Genomic DNA, 22,842 nt, shown 5'->3' on the forward strand with positions numbered 1-22,842 from the left:
AAAAAATCAAACAGGGTAAGGAAATAGAAAGTGCTAGAATGGGATATGGAGCTGCTTTTGGGGGGTTCTGTGGTCCTGGGAAGCCTCTTCTGACCATGTTTTACTTGAAGAGACATATACAAATCAGAACACCACACACAGATGGGTATGACAGAGAAGCATCTGTACATGCATTAGGGAACTGGTGTAAACCATTTGGGTAGAAATCTTTAGATCTAGAATTGCAATTTTCAAGACTGCGGATTGTAAAGCAGGAGATGTTTCACATTTCAAGCAAGTCCTTCACTTTGCACATAGATTCCTCATGGGGTTTCTTTACATATTAAGTTCCCTTATGCTTTAAACGATAAGCCATTTATGGAAAATCATTTCCCCATAAGTCTCTGAGGGAACTGTATATCACATAGTATGGTAAGTAGATTCATGCTATATATTTATGACATCATATTGACATCAACACTAGGGATGATGTGATTCTTCCAGAAGTTTTCCTGTCCACTCTCTCCTTCTCTTGAATATATGAGCAAAAAAAGAGGAAAAGAATAAAGCAGATGAATATAAAATTTCAAAAGCCAAAGCAATAGTTTTTCTCTAAAAAACACTAACTTTCCTTTAAGATACCAAAGCCAGGTTGTTATTATAATGCACTAAAGATCCCTACTTTGGAATCAATAGTAAATGACTATGGGCTAATTTTTGATTGATAAATTCCTCAATAAAATTAATGTCAATCTAAGCTTCCAAACTGCACCTATTAATAAAACTCTAATTGATATCTTATGCAGCCAATGCCTTTCTATGGGTACAATCAATTTGGTACAGATCCTGCACTTTATTGACTTCTGGCTCCCCAAGGGAGTTTTTTCTTCTTCCTTCAGGGAGGGCCCATCTCTGTGCAGATATTCCAAAGCAGACCTAAAGCATGAGGGCACTTGCCATTTAATTTAGACTTCCTGTGGCTGTCCTAACATGTAGCACCAATATCAGAGGATGCTGTTAGTGGACAAGCCCCAAGGGTCACCAACTATGAAAAGCGAAATGCTGCACTTAAAAGCTAGACTGTCAGAAAGCTTGGTGTTCTAGACACCCTGGCTCCAGCTCCATCTACAAAACTTTAAGTGCCACTTGCTGAAAGTATGGAAAAGCCATATCCTGTCTTTCTCCATACAATATCCCACAAGCCCAACAACTAGAACCAGGCGAGGAGCCAGTGTTCTACATTCAAATATTCAAAGTCTCCAAAGGAAAGCAGTTTACTTGAATCCTGAGGAAAATCAGCTCCCATGCAAGAGGGTCATATGAGTATTGATCCATTAGAACCAAAAGGAGGATTTCACCTACTAAATGATTATTTAAAAACACCCCTAAGGTTCATTGACATGCTGTTGCTTATACTTAACATTTCTGAGTGTGTGCATTAACTTGGAGGATCTCAGTGCACAGGAAAAAAAAAATAAAGGTTTATTGAGGAGCCAAAAGCCCAAAAGAAAGAAAAACATCCAATATCTATTTTTTTGCTATTTTCAAACAAAATATGAAATGAAATTTACTCTAGCTGTAAAATTCCAAAATAATCGAAGCACAGCCCAATGGCTAAAAAGAACTCAATGAAGGCTTATGACCCCTCTGCAGGGATGTGTGGTGTGAAAGGTTTAGATTAAAACTAGTGTAGATAAATATCTCAAAGAGCAGATTTTTATCTGAGCTCTAAGCAGCCCTTGAGTGTTCAGAGGTGCTCAGAAAATGTCAAGACAAAAGACTCTCCTTCAAGGCTACCAACACTTCTTCCCACATGCTATTAGGCTTAGAAACCGAGTGCCTTGTGTTCTCTGGGCAATTCCCAGCTAAGCTATAAAACTCACCTCAGTGAAGAACACTTAAGAGAATTGTTTTATCCTCACTGTCTATATCGCAGGTAGACCTGTGAATGGGTTTTGAGAGAATGGCCCCAGAATGCAAGGGGTTTTGTGTCCTACTTCACTTAACCTGAAAGCAGTGAAATGATTCCCCATTCTTCCCTCCCTGTCTCTCTGTGTTTCTGTTTCTCTGTTTCTCTCTCTCTCTCCCCACCTCCCAACCTCATGCCCTATCTCTCTCTCTTTCTCTCTCTTCAGGATTTCTGTTAGCTTTGGATGGCTAGCTGACCATTCCTCAGTTCCCTATTACATTTTACACTTTGTCAGAGCTTGGTTAAAGATTAAGAGGTTTCCAGAGAAACCTGACAAAACTTAGGCCGACTCTGTCACAGCAAGCTGACTCTGCCATACACAGCTGTCCCTCAGTATCCATGGGAAATATGTTCCACGACCCTAGTAGACACCAAAATCCATTGTTTGCTTAAGTCTGTTATATAAAATGGTTAAAAAAAAATTGTGGGCCCTCCATATCCCTGGTTCTGCACTGGCAAATAGGGAGGGCTGACTTTAGTCCACTCTGTGTTTACTGATCCCATAAAATCTAAGCTTGTGAAGTTTAAATTTCTCTGTTGAGGGAAACTACATTTTGTATAGTGTATTTATTTTTTAAATATATAATTCTTGTTCATGATAAGAGCAAAAAAAACAAAGAAAAATTGGAAAATAAAGACAAGATAAAGATCACTCTTAATTCCAGGATGCTTTATAACGAATAGAAAGACAACATGTTTTTCTACACTTATGGCTCTTTTTCTTCATTTTTGATTATCCATTTGCATTTTTCTTTAAGTAATATGATGCTTATTCTATACATTTTGTTTGATTAAAAAAATCCAGTAAAAACTAAAAGAAATTTTACAAATATATACACTGTTCTTCCTAAAATTGTTCTGTCATGTGACCAGAGATTCCACTTAGGTCTCTCCTCACTTGACCCTCTCAGAGAAGCTCTCTGACCAATCACAGGGAGCAAGGCACTGCTAGCTTCATCATCATGCTCCCTCCACCTGACCCCCCTGTCAACCCAATCTTTTTTTTTTATTTTGGCTCTGGCCACCCCCTGACACAAACAGGTATTAAATATTGGTTTATTGTCTAACAGAATGTGAACACCACAAACTTTCAAGTTTCTGGTTAAAATTCAGATTCAAATTCAACAATGGTTTCCAAACTCTGGGAACACACAATTATTACTATTATTTTTTTAAGACTATTTAAAAGAAGTTTTAGGTTAACGGCAAAACTGAGGGGAAGGTACAGCAATCTCCCATATGACTTCTGCCCCCCACATATTCATAGCCACCACATTATCAACATCCCCCACCAGAGTGGTACATTTGTTACAATTGATGGACCTACATTGACAGATCATAATCACCCAAAGTTCATAGTTCACATCAGGGTTCACTCTTGGTATTGTACATTCTATGGGTTTGGACAAATGTATCCACCATTATAGTATCATACAGAGTATTTTCACTGCCCTTAAAATCTTCTCTGCTATGTTTATTCATTCCTCCTTCACCCCTAACCTTTGGCAACCAATGATCTTTTTGTCTCCATAGTTTTTCCCTTTCCATATAGTTGGAATTATATAGTATGTAGCCTTTCAGGTAGGCTTCTTTCCCTTAGTAATATGCATTTAAAGTTCCTCCACATCTTTTCATGGCTTAATAGCTCATTTCTTTTTAATACTGAATAACACTTCGCTGTCTGGATGTGCAACAGTTTATTTATCCATTCATCTGCTGAATGACATCTTGGTTGCTTCCAGGTTTTGGCACGTATGGATAAAGCTACTATAAACATCTGTGTACAGGTTTTTACATAAAAAGAAGTGTTCAACTCCTTTGGGTAAATATCAAGGAGTGTGATTGCTGGAATATATGGTAAGAGTATGTTTAGTTTTATAAAAAACTGCCAAATTGTCTTCCAAAGTGACTGTACCAGTTTGCATCCCACTAACAATGAATGAGAGTTCCTGTTGCTCCACACCCTTGCCAGCATTTTGTGTTGCCAGTGTTCCACATTTTGGCCATTCTAATAAGTATGTAGTGGTATCTCATTGTTGTTTTAATATTAATTTCCCTGCTGACATATGATATGGAGAATTGTTTTATATGTTTATTTGTCATCTGTATATCTTCTTTGGTGAAATGCTTATAAAGGTCAACAGTCTACTTTTTAATCAGCTTGTTTGTTTTCTTACTGTTGAGTTTTAAGAATTATATGTACATGATCAGTAAGAGTCCTTTATCAGAACTGTTTTTTTGAAAATATTTTCTCCCAGTCTCTGGCTTGTCTTCTCAGTCTTTTGACATTTTCTTTCCCAGAGCAGAAGTTTTAAATTTTAAGGAGGTCCCGCTTATGAACTATTTCTTTCATGGATTGTGCCTTCCATAGTGTATCTAAAAATTTACTGCTATACTGAAGGTCATCCAGGATTTTTCCTATTATCTTCTAATAGTTTTATAGTTTTCTATTTTACACTTAAGTTTATGATCCATTTTGAGTTAATTTTGTGAAGAGTCACAATTATTACTTTACCCAGTGGCTCCCTAAGGACAAGATTGAGACATCAAAATTAAGAGACATATGACTCCCTAGATGATCACAAGTTAGCACACATGTTGTTCACTCAGTCATTTGTTCACTCATTCCCTAGGCATTTTTCCTGAGCACCTATTGGGTGCCTGAACATATCCAAATGAAAACAATATTTTTCTTGTTCTTCCTGAAGATTAGGAGCCAACACTGGTCAAAGTTTACAGAAAAGCCAGACTGGAAGATGTAGCACCAGAAGTTAAATTAGACAAAAGGATGGCATGATGAGTTTCAGTATTGGCTACAATTAGCCACAGCTGGGTCATCACTTTCTTTCAGAGTATGTGAGATCATGTCACTTAAGAGGGAAAGGTAAAAGTAGTAGGTTCAAAATAGACAAGGGTCAGCCTTTGAAGGATTAAGCAAACATAGTATAATATTAGATAATACTATCCCTTGTCAGACCTCTCCTCCAGGAAACCTGCCCTAAACCTCCTCCTGTCCTAACCCATCACTTGCATCTCCTATACTACCCCTGTATCTGGTCCACATTCTATCATTGCATATCTCTCCTGCTGGCTAATTATCAGCTTCATGTTGCTTGCTGCTCATCACCCCTCCCACCTAACTCACAAAATACCATGAGCTCTTGACAACAGGAATCAGAATGGCATCTCCAGGACCCCAAACCTGGTATGACTGGAAGGCTTTCCACCATGCTGGAGGAATAGACAAATGAACTGAGAATCAGCAGATAGGCTCTACATTTGGAGATAGGCAACTTACGACATGAGAATGTTTTGAATGGCCACATGGCAGTTATAACTGAGACAAAACTCTGCCATGAGTGTTTAAAAGTTGGATGCCATATTAGGATGCATTAATAGAACCATAGTATCCACAAACATGAAGGTTATGATACATTCACCTCAGGTGAATGGTGGTCAGTTCCCAGCAGCATGTTTTTGTTTTTTGTGGTTTTTTTTAATTGGGGAATAGTTGTTTTATAGGAATATCAATTAAGCAAAACATAAGCAAAGAATGATAAAATAGCCAGGTCTAGAAACATCTGCCATATGAAGAGCCAATGGAAAAGGAAAATGGATTGTTTATTTAGAACAAGGGGCTTAGGGAAAATGCGGTACCAAAATTTGGGTGTTTAAACACAATTGTGCGGAAGATGTTTTACACAACTTAAAGGGAAAGCACTAAGGTCACTGCTTAATGTTCAGAAGAAACACATTTCAGGCCAGCAAAAGGAAAATCTTATGGCAATTAGAGCTATCCAAAATTAAATTGGATTTCCTGTTGAAGTGAGGTCTTTGCCACTGCACATATTCAAGTGTAGGTAGCCATTAAAGCAAAACAAATCAAAACATTACTGATTTATTTTTAAATTGCCATAAAATATACATAACATTAACAATTTTAACCCTTTTTAAGTGTACAATTCAGTGTCATTATGTACCTTCACAGTTTTGTACAAAGTCAACACCATCTATCTCCAGAATTGTTTCCATCTTGGAAAACTGAAACTCTGTGCCCATTAAGCACTAACTCCTCATTCCCTCCTCCCTCCAGCTCCTGGAAACCATAATTCTACTTTCTGACTCTATGAATTTGGCTACTCTAAGTACCTTACATGAGTGGAATCATACAGGATCTGTCCTTTGGTGTCTGGCTTACTTTAAATAGCATAATATTTACAAGGTTCATCCATGATATAACATAGGTTAGGGAGATCCCCAGTCTTTAATCTTTAATTTTTGTTTTTTAAGGGAAATAACAAGGAAGTTGGAGTAGATAGGCCAGTCTTGCAAAGTAAAATTTCTCTACCCAGTTACTTGATGCAATAAGTTCAGAGTGCTTGAGGAAAAGCTTAGCTGGTGTGTGATGGCAGCAGGAGACTTATCTTAATCCCCAGGTGCCTGAGTGAGTTCAATAGGGATTGGTTATACCAAATTGGTGTAGTTAATACCGTTGTTAGTGGAAAATCAGGGCTCCCAGTACGCAGAGCTTGAAGCAAGAGGCAAGAAAAGGTAGAAATGGAAATGTCATTGGGAGGCAGGGTGTGGGGGGTGATTATTATGAGCAGAACCTATGCTTAACACTGTACATGATCATCCCATTTAATCCTCACAACTACAATCTGAAGTGTTATTCCTGAGTCACAGTTGAGAAAAGTGGACTCAGAGATGTTAACTAACCAACTGGAAGTCACACTGTGACTTGTCTTATATCAAAGTATTTTTATCTCATGATCTCACCAGAAAGATTGTTGACCTAGCTCTAAAGGTAATAATTGGAGGATTACCTAGAACACCAAAAACATAGAACTGTTTAGAAATAAAGGAAAATAGTGGAGGATTTCACCAGAGAACATGCTATTTGCTGGGATCAATTAGCTATAGCTCTCACCTCTCTGACCACCCAGACACAGTGAAAGAGAAGGGCTACTCCACAGTGATCTGTCCCCCTATAGAAAAACACAAAGAAACAAACCTTCAAATTGGACCATCGATCAGTATATGATAACAAGCACTTAGAAGCACATTTTTATTGAAATTAAAACAAAACAGAAACTAGATACTCCAGGAACTTTCTCTTTACTATTAATAGCATCCTAAATGTTCTTAAGATTAGATAAACAGATAGATAGATAGATAGATAGATAGATAGACAGATAGTAATTCTTCCCACTGCCTACATTACAGCTTTGTGCATGGCAATAGATCCAAAAAGACCATGTGATATTGGCTGCCATGAATCTCTTTTGACTGCACCTTATTCCTCTTCTTCTGAGTGCCATATGACAAATAACAAGATGCCCCTTACATCTTTATTCATATACATGGATATCTACTTAAAAATCCATCTATGGAGGGAGATAGAGAAATTTTTAAAATTTAGAGCTACATACCAAGATAGTTAAACAACATGAAAAGATGTTCAAGATCCTTAGCCACTGGGGAAAGGCAAATTAAAACCACAATGAGGGACTCCCTGGCGGTCCAGTAGTTAAGACTTCACCTTCCAATGCAGGGAGTGGTGATCCAATCCCTGGTCGGGGAGCTAAGATCCCATATGACTTGTGGCCAAAAAACCAAAACATAAAAAAAAGGTAATATTGTAACAAATGCAATAAAGTCTTTAAAAACGGTCTACATCAAAAAAACTTTTAAAAAAACTAAAACCAGAATGAGATGTCACTACAGACCTAACAGAATGGCTAAAATTAAAGATAATGATAAACATCAAATGCCAGTGAAGATTCAGACTAATCAGATCATTCATACATTGCTAGTAGAACTGTAAACTTGTAAAGCCACTCTGGAAAACAAATTTGGCATTTTCTAATCAGTGGATCAGTATCAATTTTCTGGTTGTGATACTGTACTCAAATTTTGCAAGATGTTTCCATTGGGGGGAAATCAGGCAAAGGATACACAAGATCACAAATTTCTAAGTTTCTTTTCTTACAACTACAGGTGAATCTATAATTATCTCAAAATTAAAAGTTTAATTAAAAAATAAAAATAATTAAACAGCCAAGTTGAACTCCATGTGCCTGGTTCTTGCAATTTGCACACTATTTTATTCTGCTAGTCCTGTGGATGGATGATAATTGTAAGTGGCTGTTGTAATGAAATGAGATGAGATTTATAACATTCTTAGCTCAGTGACTTCTTGATTTAGCTCAGTGACTTAGCACACAACATATGTTCAATAAATGTCAAGAATTATCATTAAGGGAAACATACTAATTCACAAACTTGTCATGTATCACAAGAGTGGATGTGGTCTTTTGGTACTCAGCTACTTGTTTGTGTTACTTAAAATAGGGGCATTCTTGATTGCCTGCAATTTGGAAACCACTCATTAGCTTGTTTCATTGTATTTTTGACAAATGGAGGGAGATAGAGACACAGATACTGGATGACCATGCCAACTCAAGACAGTGTTGAGAACATTCTGTCTTAGCCTTCTTTCCTCCTCTGAAGGTATATTACTTGACCTACTTTTTTGTTGTTGTTGTTGTTGTTGCTGTTTTGATAAGCAGGCAAGGTAAGGGAGATACCAAAGCAAGAGGAAAAATCTTTTTTCTCACTATTTTATGCCTTGTTTACATTAAATTTCTGTCCTCTGGTGTGCCTTTATTTTTGCTAAAACTACATTTCCTGCTGAGATGTTTCAAGGCCAAGGAGAGGGAGAAGTTCCTGGGCTCAAAAGGGAGAGAACATCCTGCTCAGACATCATTCTCTGCAGTGTTTGGGAGTCAATGCAGCTGATATGCTGGGTCCATGCATCCATATGTATCTAAATTTTTCCTGTGTGCTTTTTGAAAGCACAAAATTAGAGTCATCTCACTCCTTTTGAAATGGCCCACTTCCCAAGAAGAATGAGAAGGAATAGCATAGAAAAATCTTAATGAAGCAGGAGAGGATCCAGACACAAGGTGTGATCCTGCCATTGTGGTGGAAACTCTCCAGCGCATGCCCGCAGAAAGGCCTCATTTCCTGTCAAGTCCTCTTTCTCTACAAGCAGACTTCCTGGAGAAGAGGGCAGGAAACATTGGCACAAGGAGAGACCTGCTTCCCTTTCCTCCGTCTCTCTAGGGGAGCGTTTTCCCCAAGGTTTGGGGACCAGGGAAATATGCCTTATTGAAGTGAAAAGCACCAGCAGAGCTTACATTTTTATCAACCTAAATTCCTAAATGAGTTCTTTGAGAAAATAACAGCCAATAAAGCAGGCAGTCACCTTAGAAATTACATTTGTCATTATGCTGCTGTGGCACGAATTTTATAAAGTAGTTCTGAAAGAGGCTCAGTCTTTACTAAGAAAGGGAAGATTGCTTTGGCATTTGCCCTGGTCAAAATAGGGATTCATATATGCAAAGCACACCTGTAATTCAGTCTTCCACTTTTGCTCGCTCAGCATCCATCCCGTGGGCACTTTTTCTTCCTGTGTTAGGAACGATGCTCGGGGCAGAAGTACCTGGAGGCCAGACTCTGTTCCTGTAAAGGGCCTAGCACATGAGGGTTGGGTGGGAGGCCATAAAGACTGATTGATGCCTGCTAGGTCTGGGGCACAGGTAAGGCACCTAAATCTTTCCAAGTCAAGGAGAACTTCCTAGAGGAGTTGCCTTCTCAGCTGAGACCTAAAAGATGAAAGGGAGGAAGCTAGAGAGGGTGTTAGTGGCAAAGGGATGGAGAAGAGAAGAGATGGGAAAATGCACAGTGGTGAAAAAGTGAAGTATCCCAAAACAGTGGTTCTCGGGCTTCCCTGGTGGCGCAGTGGTTGAGAGTCCGCCTGCCGATGCAGGGGACATGGGTTCGTGCCCCGGTCCAGGAGGATCCCACATGCCGTGGAGCGGCTGGGCCCGTGGGCCATGGCCACTGGGCCTGCGCGTCCGGAGCCTGTGCTCTGCAACGGGAGAGGTCACAGTGGTGAGAGGCCCGCGTACCGCAAAAAAAAAAAAAAAAAAAAAAAACAGTGGTTCTCAACACAAGGCCATTCTGCCTCCTCGATTTCCCCAAGGACATTTGGCAACTTAGGGGGGGCGGACATTTTTGGTTACCTCACCACAGTGTTGAGAGTGGGTTAGAAGCCAGAAATGCAGCTAAGTATCCTGCACTGCACAGGACAGCCCACAGCAAAGAATCATCCAGCACCAATAGGAACTGTGCCAAGGCTGGGAAAGCCCAGCCCAGGAGCCAGACTTTGGGTAGGGTCTATTCTCAGAACCCTAACTGTTATCCCTACCCATTTATTCTTGGGTTCTGAAAGCAGTTAAAAAGTAAGTCATGTGCCATTTCTCATACGTTTCATGTGCCATTTTTGGTGCCATCTGGGGGTATTATTCTCACTCAACCTTCAAAAGCTTTTTTCTCTCTTTCTCTCTTTTTTTTTTTTTTTTGGATGAACAGGAAGAGTCAAGTGGAAGCACTGATGGAAGGAGGGGTAAAACACACTTATATGTACTAAAAATCTTAAAAGCCTTTCTACTAGCAATGCTTCCTCTCTTTGTTTTGTACTTTCTATCTTTGTTTGCTCCCAGCACCTCTCTCATCTTAGGCCCAGCTACTGCTTTCCACCTTTTCACTCCAAAAGACATAAGCAAGACTGGAGATGTCATCAACATCAATCAATGGAAATTTTCAGATTCCCAAAAGAGATAAAAAATAGGATTATCCAAATAAGGCAAGTAGGCCTAAAGCTCCTAAAACACTGCTTAAATATTGAGATTATTTTGGTTATATTATCTGCATTAAGACACTAATAAATAGTTCCTGGCTTATACCTTAGCTCTCATCAGTATTAATGTAAGAATCAAAGTGTCATAAGGATTCTGAGTCCACTAAGAACATTTCCACTGACAGTGGAAAGTGGTGACATATCTGGTCTGGGCACTAAGATGTGATATAAAATCCCCCTTTCTCATTTCCTATCTTGACAATCCATACAACCCTTAAACAAAGGGGGCAAAATCACTTTTGGAAAATCTTCTTACAAAGTGTGAATATCTAATATCCCAGGCACATTGTCAGTTAATACATTCTAGCATACATGAAGGAATTTGCTGAACACTGACAGCACTGGGTAACATTTAATTTTACTATTGCATATTTATGAAATTAATGATATAACACTTACCATCCTGCCTAAATTTAACTCTGGATGATGGTATTTGATCCTGTGAGAAGGTACAGTCATTAAGCCCAGAATTAAATGCAAGAGTAATCTGAAATTTTGAGGAGGTGACAAAGAGAGATGAATATGAGAGACCAATATTAAACACAGGAGCTTAATGAGAACAAAGTAAAGCAAACATGTTGGTATTTTCCCTTAAAATGACAGCTAGGGTTTTATTTTTATAGACGTGAACCATGACCACTGTTATGATTGAGGGGTTATCAAATCCCAAATCCTATAATTCCAAGCATATGCTCCATTTCCAGACTAATATTTCTACCATAGACACCATGCCTCATTAGAAATTTCTGAGATACAAAATGTATGTATGTTTGAAACAGGAAAGAAAGAAAGAACAACTCCTTAATACCTTTCACATTTTGTTAGAGAGAAAGATTTTAATATGCTATTATTGAAAATATTATAATTGGCTATGAATCACAGTTCTTCAGTGTAAATATTTGTAGCCGTGTTATCAAAAACTGGAGGCCACAAGTAACTATGGCAGCCAGTTGGAAATGTATGTCTTTTCTCATTTTGGAAATCCAACCCCAGTTTACAGGGCAGTGCTTCCAGATTCAGAAACTTATCTAAAGGGTCTCTACATTCTACAAACGAGGTTCTGAATATTGTCAAAGTGAAACAGCAAAGTAGAGTCTAACATCTGTCCAAAATCACTTGGGGTTGAAACATACATAAACTCAACCTTCTTGGGACTTCCCTGTTGGTCCAGTAGTTAAGACTCCATGCTTCCACTGCAGGGAGCATGGGTTGGTTCCCTGGTTGGGGAACTAAGATCCCACATGTGGTGTGGTTAGGCCAAAATAATTTTTAAAAAAATCAAACTTCTTGTCATAGGTACCATCAAATAAAAACTTTACATTGTAAATATTCAAGAACTGATAATAAAGGACAATTTTATTAGCTCACAGTCACAAAGCATGCTTATTAACCTGAATAATGGATGACAAATAGAATTTATCTGATGTATAGTCCCTGGGCTCCTGATTGGTGGGTTGAAGAAGCTGTTTAGACACATGCCGACCAGGATTCTTTGCCAACCTCTGCCACGGGCATGGTAGAAGGAAATGGTGGCAGGAATGTCACATAATTGCCATCTCAACTCTGAGTAATTTTTAGTGATTAAACAGCAAAGTTCTGGAAAAGGGTCTCAAGAACTTTTCTTTAGCTAAATATAGTACTTGTGAGTTTATCTATGCATGACATAGAAAAAGGTTATATTTTTTGATATTATATGATATACAAATATAATATATAAGATATACAATTTAGTTGCTACATTTAGTTACAAAAAGAATTTTAATGCAAAGCCCACATTGTACTTCCCCAAACACACCTCACTGATTGAGAATTTATGTCTCCAGGCAAAATTTTCAGGGGACACTTCAGTTTTTTAAAGGCAGAATTTTACGATAGATAATTAATGCTAAAGAAACTTGCCCTGACTTTTCAAGGTGTGACTAACTAAAGCATATTCATAACAATTGTGCCTGCAAAACTAAGGCAACATGGCAGTGACCCTTTGGAAATACAGCCTGGAAGGTATCCGTTCAGGTATAGGAGAAACACAGTTTCAAGTACAGGAAAAAACACAGTTAAAAGGAATACAGACTATAGGAGCAGCCAAGGCTGTGAGTCTTTGATCAAAAATGACTTGGCAGAACAGTTTTACTCCAACTTCCACTGAAGCCAGTGCCTAAGGCTTTAGTTGGAGCTTCGGTGGGAATTATGCCCATTTCCTGCCTTAAGAGAACTGGAGGAAGCACGAGCAAGATCATGAAGAGGTAGGAAGAAGCAGTCTTCTCACCTGTCCTACATAATTCTGCAAACAAGAGCCATCTTTACCTGGAAGCCCATTTAAATACTCAGCCTGTCTCTGGAGCTTATTTCATTTTATTTTACTTTAACATCTTTATCGGAGTATAATTGCTTTACAATGATGTGTTAGTTTCTGCTGAATAACAAAGTGAATCAGCTATACGTATACATATATCCCCATATCTCTTCTCTCTTGCATCTCCCTCCCGCCCTCCCTATCCCACCCCTCTAGGTGGTCACAAAACACCGAGCTGATCTCCCTGTGCTATGCAGCTGCTTCCCACTAGCTAGCTATTTTACTTTTGGTAGTGTATATGTGTCCATGCCTCTCTCTCACTTTGTCCCAGCTTACCCTTCCCCCTCCCTGTGTCCTCAAGCCCATTCTCTATGTCTGAGTCTTTATTTTAGAGATTATATCTTATACGGTATATCCATCCATCCATCCATCCATCCATCCATATACAGATACCATGTATAACACTTGCAATTAAAATATATTTTACTGTTATGGCAAAAGCATCTGAATCTCAATTATTTGGTAAACCTAAAACAGTTATTCTTTAAAAGGCCTGTGCACATATATGCATACCAAAAACAATTGCAGCTTGTAATTTTATGGCTGAATTAGCACTGAGTTTAATATTTAAATTGTTAAATAAATCCTAAAATAATAACCAGAATGCTAAGTAATAATAATTCTGTAAAGCATTTCTAAGTCCTATGATGTGTTCCTTTATTTTATGCTCTAATAAGTTTCATTTGGGAGAGTGCGACTAAACTCTTGGACTGTCTCTAACTTTATATATATATATATATATTTCAAAGCTCACATATGTCGCTTAACTACTAATCGAGTTATTGAAGAGACCCAGCAACCCCCAGCGTCTCACAAGAACAACGCGGCAAATGAGCGAGGTGGTGCCCAGCGGGCTGATGACTTCATATGCGGCGTCCCGGCTCGGTGACCCACAAATCTCCTTTGATATGCCAGGCAGGAGAAAGAGCTTGAAAGGATCAGGAGAAGAGGGGGCCCGATGAAGCCATCATGTGACAAGAATCCTAACACTCTGGCGGAAAGAAAAAAAAAAAAACGAGAGCAGGGGCAGGAGAGAGCGCGGGCGGAGCTGATAGAGACGTCGGAGGCGCAGGAGCAACCCGCGCGCTGCAGAGCATCCAGGCAGCGCGACCACAGAGGACACGGACGGCGCGCGGCAGGCCAGGCTGGGAAGCAATCTTCTATAAATTAAAGAAATCTCCATGGAAATTAGCATGAAACATTTTCTAATCTGACGCTTTTCACTGCCGACAAGGGTCACTGGTTTAGCTTCCCTCTTATTTTATTATTCCCCAGCCACTTCCTGGCATCTTTATACCCTTCAATCCTGCTAGGGGTTTTCAGCCCGTCCAGACTGTCGGCTTCCTATGATTCTTAACCCTTTTAAACCATCTTTCCTGAAAAGGGGTATTATTATTGTGATTGCTGCTCCCGCTTTTATTATTGTTATTATCACTACTAATGTTGCTGCTGCTTCCACTGCGGCTAGCATCACCACTGCTGTTACTACCACGCTACCATGACATTATTATACTCCTGCTAATACTATCGCTAGCAGCAGTGCACACGGATGCAGGGAACCTCAGAGAGCAGCCCCAGCCTTTCTAATCCCTGGGCAGTGCAGTCATTACCTTGCACCGGTTTTATTTCCAAATCCAGCTGTCAGGTGGGCAAGCCCGCAGCTGCCTTGCCACCTTAAATGTCACAGGCCTGTTGGTTGCTCTGATGATCTAACGGGATGGACAAAGGTCAAGGGCCCTCGGCTGCACCTAAAGTGCCAGCGCACCAGACAGCTGACACCCGGGAAGGGAGAGGACACAGTGAGCGTCACAATGCGTGCATGTGTGCGCAAGCATGAATGCATACCCTCAGGTGTGCTACCTAACCTGTCTGAGCTGCTCTTAGTAAAATGCAGCTGATACATTCTCATGAAGTTGTGGAGAACATTACGGAACATAGTGAGAATGAAAGTGCATGGGCAACCATGGATGCCCAGGAAACAACTACCATCATTATAAATGAGATCTACACACCCTGCAACATTTTTTTAAATTATGTTTAAATATTAAGTGAAAATTATTTATTTAGATATCTTATTCATTAAACATCTCTAAATGTAGCCTTTGAGCATCAGGAGTCAACTTCCATAAAATAAACTTTAAAAAAGTTAAAAACTGGGAATTCTCTGGCTGTCCAAGGGTTAGGATTCCTCGCTTCCACTGCAGGAGGCACAGGTTGGTCCGGGAACTAACATACCGCATGCTGCACAGCACGGACAAAAAAAAAAGTAAAAAGTAACATGCAAAGAGCCATATGTATAATGTGAATGAAATCTGTTCAAAAAGGACATACATATTTACCTTAAAAGTCAGGAATCAACATGACTGTGGTTATCCCTTGGTGGAAAGATTTGGATTATTTTAATCATATCTCTGGTTGTTGCTTACCTGTATTATCTAATTTTTCTACAGTGATTATGTATTACAAGAGGTTTTGTTTCTTTGAAAAAAAAAGTGACATGCATTGAGTGCTCACATGTGCTAGTTTTCTTTACAGACACTATCTCATTGAAACCCTACAGGAACTTAATTTTGCTGAGTTCTTTGCAGTTAAACGTTCTGCTGCCCTTCACCTATGTATTGTTAGTTCCTCAAATAGTTCCTAACCCGTGGTAGAGCCCTCTTGCTATTATCAAATGCTTTTGGGTTTCATGTACTACAAGAGCAATACATATCTTATTTAATCTGCTCAAGAAATCTGCAAGTTAGGCCTCACTCCCATTTTGTAGATGGGAAACAGTTGAGAAAGTAAAGGAGCTTGCCATAAATCACACCTTTATTGAACAGTAGTTTTGAAATTTGGGGGTTTGACTTATCCCAGAGGTCACATTCAATTCACCAATGATCTCCATCTTGTGAAAGAAAAAAAGGAGGCCAAGAGAGATGAAGTGATTTTTCCAAAGATGCACCACCTATAAATTTCAGCCAAGATCTACAACAGTTTTACCCAGCTTTGGAGTATATGTTGTCTCCACGGGAGCTCAGGGAGGCAACCAAGCTGTTGTTTTTAAAGTTACACCCAATTTCAGGCTTCAATCTTATATTTTGTATGAGTAGATCCAGCTATAGTCATTTCACCACTTTGTAAAGAGTTTACACATAGTCTTTTCTAGCTTTTTGTGTGTCTGGAAATCTAGAGATATCTTTGAACCTTTATAAATGACCCAATATCTTATTCCCAAACAGCAGAGGGTATGTTGAAACACTATCTAAAAAATAAAGCCAGTTTTTTTTTCTACAGTATACAGACAGTTAAGACTTAAATGATAATAATTTCTATAATAATTTCTATAAAATCAAAGTTTTGCAACAGGATGATTCATCCTGTTGCAAAACTTTGATTTTCTTTTTTTTTTTTTTGGTATGGAGCATTAATTCAATAAACACTGATTTTACATAAAAATAAAATTTTGTGAATAAAATTCTATTTCAGAGTCATAGGGAAATTCATTATGAATAATGTTATTGTGAATTATTTTGTAAAACTGGATATTTTGAATGGAAATAATTATACTTTTAATTTCATTTTGGTATCTCCAATTTCTTGTGTATGTGTATATGTACACACATATCTGTGATAAGTGAAGGTTGATAGCATGATAACAACAGTCTGGGATAGGCAGGTAACAGGATAATAGGATGTCATACAAGAAAGTCATGGAGTTCAGAGGTTATGTCCTATCTATTACAAATAAAAAATAGAATCATATACTTTATACTGTTGCTGATTGAGTCACAGCATGGTTAGCAAATATCCACTTCTTTTAGACTGGATCCTGAGGAAAGTTTCCAGCACTGACAATGTTAAAGAATTTTGGACATATTGATATTTGGTCCATGCCTCAGAAGCTGCCCCAAATTCCTAAAGTACATTCTGGGAATATTAACTTCTTTTGATGCAAAATGTGCCAGAATTCTGAGTTTAGCAGGATGGTTGAATCCAGCTCCCAACACTCCTTTATCTACTGCTTTTGCCTGTTTTTTCAGATAACTTTATCCCAAATCTCCCCTCTGAGCATTGCTCTCAGCTCCAAGAAAATGTGTGGTGTGTGAGAGCAGGACTAATGCTAAGTACTCAATGCAATGGAATGGCATTAAGAAAACAAAGGCCAACATGAAATGCACATATAAATATGATTGAAGTTAGTGTATAACTTGGGAAATGAATATATTTCACATGAAAATTTAATGCAAGAATTTAAGTATAACTACATAGGTTTTAAAGCAAGTACTTAAAGGTCTTCTAGACAAATCTAAGTCAAGGATGCTTAATGGCAGAGGATATTCAATGCACAATTCTCAATAAGTAAGAAGTAAGCAAAAATATCCTAGTGAATAAAACAGAAATATGAAGGGGACAATTATGAATGAAATTGTTGAATGGATGTTGCATCCATATATCCTAGAGGACCGTAATGACTGCTTGAGGTACTCACTATTCATCATCCCATCGTTTTATTCATATCCCCAGCCCACCCTCATATAGTCTGTTGCCTTAGAGAAGCTGAGTTCCACCATCAAGTATGGGTCTGAGTGCTCTAAGGATGTTTTTATTCCAGATTGATTAAAGATAGACCATTTGACACAGTTCTGACTAATGAGATTCTGGAAGTGGGGGACAATTCTTAAGAAAAATCGTTAGGGACAATGCTCTTAAGAAGGATCCAAGTTGCCATTTCCAATAACATGGATGAACCTTGAGAGCATTATGGTAAGTGAAATAAGTCAGACAGAGAAGGCCAAGTACAGTATGATCTCACACATGTAATCTAAAAAAAATAAAACAAGCCCCAAACTAAGCATATAGATAACAGACAACAGATTGGTGGTTACAGGGTGTAGAGGAGGCAGGATTGGACAGGGAATGAGTGAAGAGAGTCAAAAGGTACAAACTTCCAACTATACAATAAGTAACTTATGGGGATGTAATGTATAGCATGGTGACTACAGTTAATAATGCTGTATCACATATGAAAGTTGCTAAGAGTGTAGGTCTTAAAAGTTCTCATCACAAGAAAAAAAGAAAAAAATTTGTAACTATGTACGGTGATAGATGTTAACTAGACTTATTGCATTGATCATTTCAAAATGTATACAAATATTGAATCAATATGTTGTGCACCTGAAACTAAGATGCATTAATGGTATATGAACTAGACTTCAATTTAAAAAAACAGTAATAAAAGAAGAAATAGTTAATGGTTAAAAGGAAAAATTAAACAATCTTTATGTTGGAATAAAACCCCAAAATTAAAAATTATCAATCACTGTAAAATTATAGAAAATTTAAAAAAGAAGGAAAGAAAGAAGGAGCCAAATGATGGCAGTTCATCTCTCTCTCTGTCACCAGACATGCACAAAGAAATCATAAGGCCTGATAAGGACCATTGCAAGTCACCGTAGTATCTAGATTTGGGGTGAAGTTAAAGTCCATGTAGAGCAAAGCTGAGAGAAGGGAGGAGCTTGGGTCTGCATAACCCTAAGTGTGCTCATCTTGAACCTCCTCTTCTGTGAGATCCTGGTTTCCCTTTCTTACTGTTTCAACAAATGGGCTGTTTTTCTGTTCTGGACAAGTAAAAGCATCCTAAACGATATATGCTGAACTTCTCCAGAAAAACAACATACTATTTTTATCAATTAAGAACCTGACACGTACCTCTAACATTGTTTTCCTTTATTTTTGGTTACATATCTTTGGCTTTTCATGTGTCAACACTTTTGTAATATAATTTTCTGTAGAAAGATAATTTGTCTTTCCTTTAACATGGTTGATTGAAGTACTGTTTTGTTGTTTGTTTGTTTGTTTTTTCCTTAACCATAGTTTGGAAAAGTATACCTGGCTTATCCAAAGTTTTGCTTTCTGAGGTTTAGGTTATCTGCAGTCAACCAAGGTCTGAAAATATTACATGGTAAATTGTAGAAATAAACAATAAGTTTTAAACTGTTCACTGTTTGAATAGCATGATGAAATCTCATTCCCTCCCCCTCGCCGCCCCAGGTGGGACATGAGTCATCCTTTTGTCCAGTTATCCCACCCATTACTCAGTAGCCATCTAGGTTATCAGATTGATTGTGGTGGTACTGCAGTGCTTGTGTTCAAGTGACACTTATTTTACTTAATAATGGCCCCAAAGCATAAGAGTAGTGATGTTGGCAATTTGCACATGCCAAACTGAAGCTGTAAGGTGCTTCCTTTAATTGAAAAGGTAAAAGTACCCCTTCTATGCCCTACCCTACTTCCACCAAAAAGTAGAAAAATCAGGATGTTTTTCACTGTCCATTGCTTTGTGTTTTAATAAACATTTGCAGTGACACTCTGAAAAAAAACAAAAACAAAAAAAACAAAAAACCCCACAACATTGTAAAGCAATTATACTCCAATAAAGATGTCAAAAAAAACACTACACATTTGAAGGATTCATAATTAGATTTCAGTATCTGATAATTAAATAATTAATTAAAATAAAATGGGTCACATATGGACCAATTAAAAAAACAAAACTTATACTGCCTATATTTCCTTCTGGGAGTTTCATGGTTTCAGGTTTTACATTCAAGTCTTTAATTCATTTTGAGTTGATTTTTGTGTATGGTGTGAGATAGTGGTCTAGTTTTATTTTTTTACATGTGGCTGTCCAGTTTCCCCAATACAATTTACTGAATAGACTGTCCTTTCTCCATTGTATGTTCTTTACTTCTGGCTCATAAATTAATTGTCTATATATGTGTGGGTTTATTTCTGAGCTCTCAATGCTGTTCCATTGATCTATGTATCAGTTTTTCTGCCAATATCATGCTGTTTGGGTTAATGTAGTTTGTAATATAGTTTGAAATTAGGGAATGTGTTACCTCCAGGCTTATTCTTTTTTTCTAAGTATCATTTTGGCTATGCAGGGTCTTTTGTGGTTCTATATGCATTTCAGAATTTTTTGTTCTATTTCTATGAAAAATTTCTTTGGGATTGTGATAGAGATTTCATTGAATCTGTAGATTGCTTTAGGTAATATGGACATTTTAACATTGTTAATTCTTTCAATCAATGAGCATGAAGTATTGCTTCATTTATTTGTGTCTTCTTCAATTTTTTTCAACAATGTCTTATAGTTTTCAGAGTACACATCCTTGGTTAAATTTATTCCTGGTTATTTTATTCTTTTTTGTTGCAATTGTAAATTGGATTGTTTTCTTAATTTCCTTTTCTTTTAACTCATTTTTAGTGTATAGAAACACAATATATTTTTATTGTTGATTTTGTATCCTGCAACTATACTATATTTGTTTATTATATCTAATAGGTCTTTTTTTTTAACTCTTTAGAGTTTTCTATACACAAAATCATACCATTTTCAAATAGTGACAGTTTTACTTCCTCCTTTCCAATTTGTACGGTTTTTATTTTTTTTATTGCCAAATTATCTGGTTAGGGCTTCCATACTGTGTTGAATAGGAGTGGTAAGAGTAGACATACTTGTCTTGTTTCTGATCTCAGAGGGATGGCTTTCAATTTTTCACAATCAAGCATGATGTTAGCTGTGATTTTGTCATATATGGCCTTTATTATGTTGTGGTCCATCCCTTCTTTATGTACTTTTTTGAGAATTATTATAATAAATGGGTGTTGAATCTTATCAAATACTTTTTCTGCATCTTTTGAAATGATCTTTTTTTTTTATCTTTCATTTTGTTAATGTGGTGTATCAGGTTGACTGATTTATGGATGTTGAATCATCCTTGCATCCTGGAATAAATCCCACTTGATCATGGTGTATGATCCTTTTAATATATTGTTGTATTTGGTTTGTTAATATTTTGTTGAGGATTTTTGCGCCTATATTTGTTGGAGATACTGGCCTGTGATTTTTTTTTTTTTTTTTTTTTTTGCATTGTATTTGTCTGGTTTTGGTATCAGGGTGATGTAGGCCTCATAAAATAAGTTAGGAAGCATTCCTTCCTCTTCAATTTTTTAGATGAGTTTAAGAAGGATAGGTATTAAATCTTTGAATATTTTTATAGAATTCAGCTGTGAAGTCATCTGGTACTGGACATATTTTTTTGAGAGGCTTTTAATTATTGTTTCACTTTCTTTATTAATAATCGATCAGTCTATTCAGATTTTCTATTTCTTCAGGATTCATTCTTGGAAGACTGTATGGTTCTAAGAATTTGTTCATTTCTTCTAGGTTGTCCAATTTTTTGGTATATAGTTGTTCATATATTCTCTTAATGTCATTTGTATTTCTGTGGTGTCTGTTATTTCTCCTCTTTTGTTTCAGATTTTATTTTTCAGAACATTCTCTCTTTTTTTCTTAGCGAGTCTAACTAAAAATCTGTCAATTTTATCTTTTCAAAGAACCAGCTTAGTTTCATTTATCTTTTCTATTGTCTTTTAAGTCTCTATTTCATTTATTACTTCTCTGTTTTTTTATTATGTCCTACTGCTACTGACTTCAGCCTCCATTTGTTCTTCTTTTTCTAGTTCCTTTAGGAGTAAGGTTGGGTTTTATTTGAGAATTTTTTTTGTTTCTTGAGGTAGGCCTGTACTGGTGTAAACTTCCCTCTTAGTATAATTTGTGCTGTATCCCATAGATTTTGGTATGTCACATTTTCATTTTACTTTGTCTTCAGGTATTTCTTATTTTACCTTTGATTTCTTTGTTTACCCAGTAGTTGGTCAGTAACATGATGTTCAGTCTCCACATATTTGTAATTTTTCCTGCTTTCTTCTTGTAGTTGATTTCTAGTTTCATACCATTATAATTGGAAAAGATGCTTGATATTATTCAGTCTTCTTAAATTTACTGAGATTTGTTTTGTGTCTCAACATATAGTCTATATTTGAGAAAGTTCCAAGTCCATTTGAGAAGAATGTATATTCTGCTGCATTTGGATGGAATGTTCTGTACAAATCTATCAAATCCATCTGATATAATGTTTCATTTAAGGCCTCTGTTTCCTCTTTGATTTTTTGTTTGGATGATTCATCCACTGATGTAAGTGGGGTGTTAAAGTCCCTTACTATTATAGTGTTGTTTTCAATTTCTTACTTTAGTTCTGTTAATAATTGTTCTATATATTTTGGTGATCCTATGATAGATGCATATATACTAATAACTGTTTTCCTGATGGATTGTCCCCTTTATTATTATATAATATTCATTGTTACTCTCTTACTGTGCCTAATTGATAAATTAAACTTTATCATAGGTATGTATGTATAAAAATAAACATAGCATATATAATGTTCAGTATTATCTGTGGTTTCTGGCATCCACTGGGGGTCTTAAAATGTATCCCATGTGGATAAGGAGGATAATTGTATATGTAAACTTAAAAAAAACATATTTATTGTCCATCCAGATCAAAAAATGAAGTTTTATTAATAAATCAGGCATTCTCCTCAAGTCCCTTCCCAGTTACTATCCCACCCTCTTAGACAAAAATAACCAATATCCTGATAATTAACACCACAGATTCATACCGTTAATTTTTAAACTTTCTATATTCAATAAATATAGAAATAATTAGTGCTTATAATACTTCTTGTACCAGATTGGAAAGTTATATTTTACTAGGAATTTGTCCATTTAATATAATTTTAAAAAATCATTGACATAAAATTATTCATAATATTATATCTTAATAATATTGTTTTTCCTCCCATTCCTTATTTTGTTAATTTGTCTTACTTTTTATTCTAGCAGTCTTTAAACATTGAGTTAACTTTACTATTTCTTAA

Source organism: Mesoplodon bidens (assembly GCF_964165515.1).
Source record: "Mesoplodon bidens genome assembly, chromosome: 3".
Taxonomy (NCBI): domain Eukaryota; kingdom Metazoa; phylum Chordata; class Mammalia; order Artiodactyla; family Ziphiidae; genus Mesoplodon; species Mesoplodon bidens.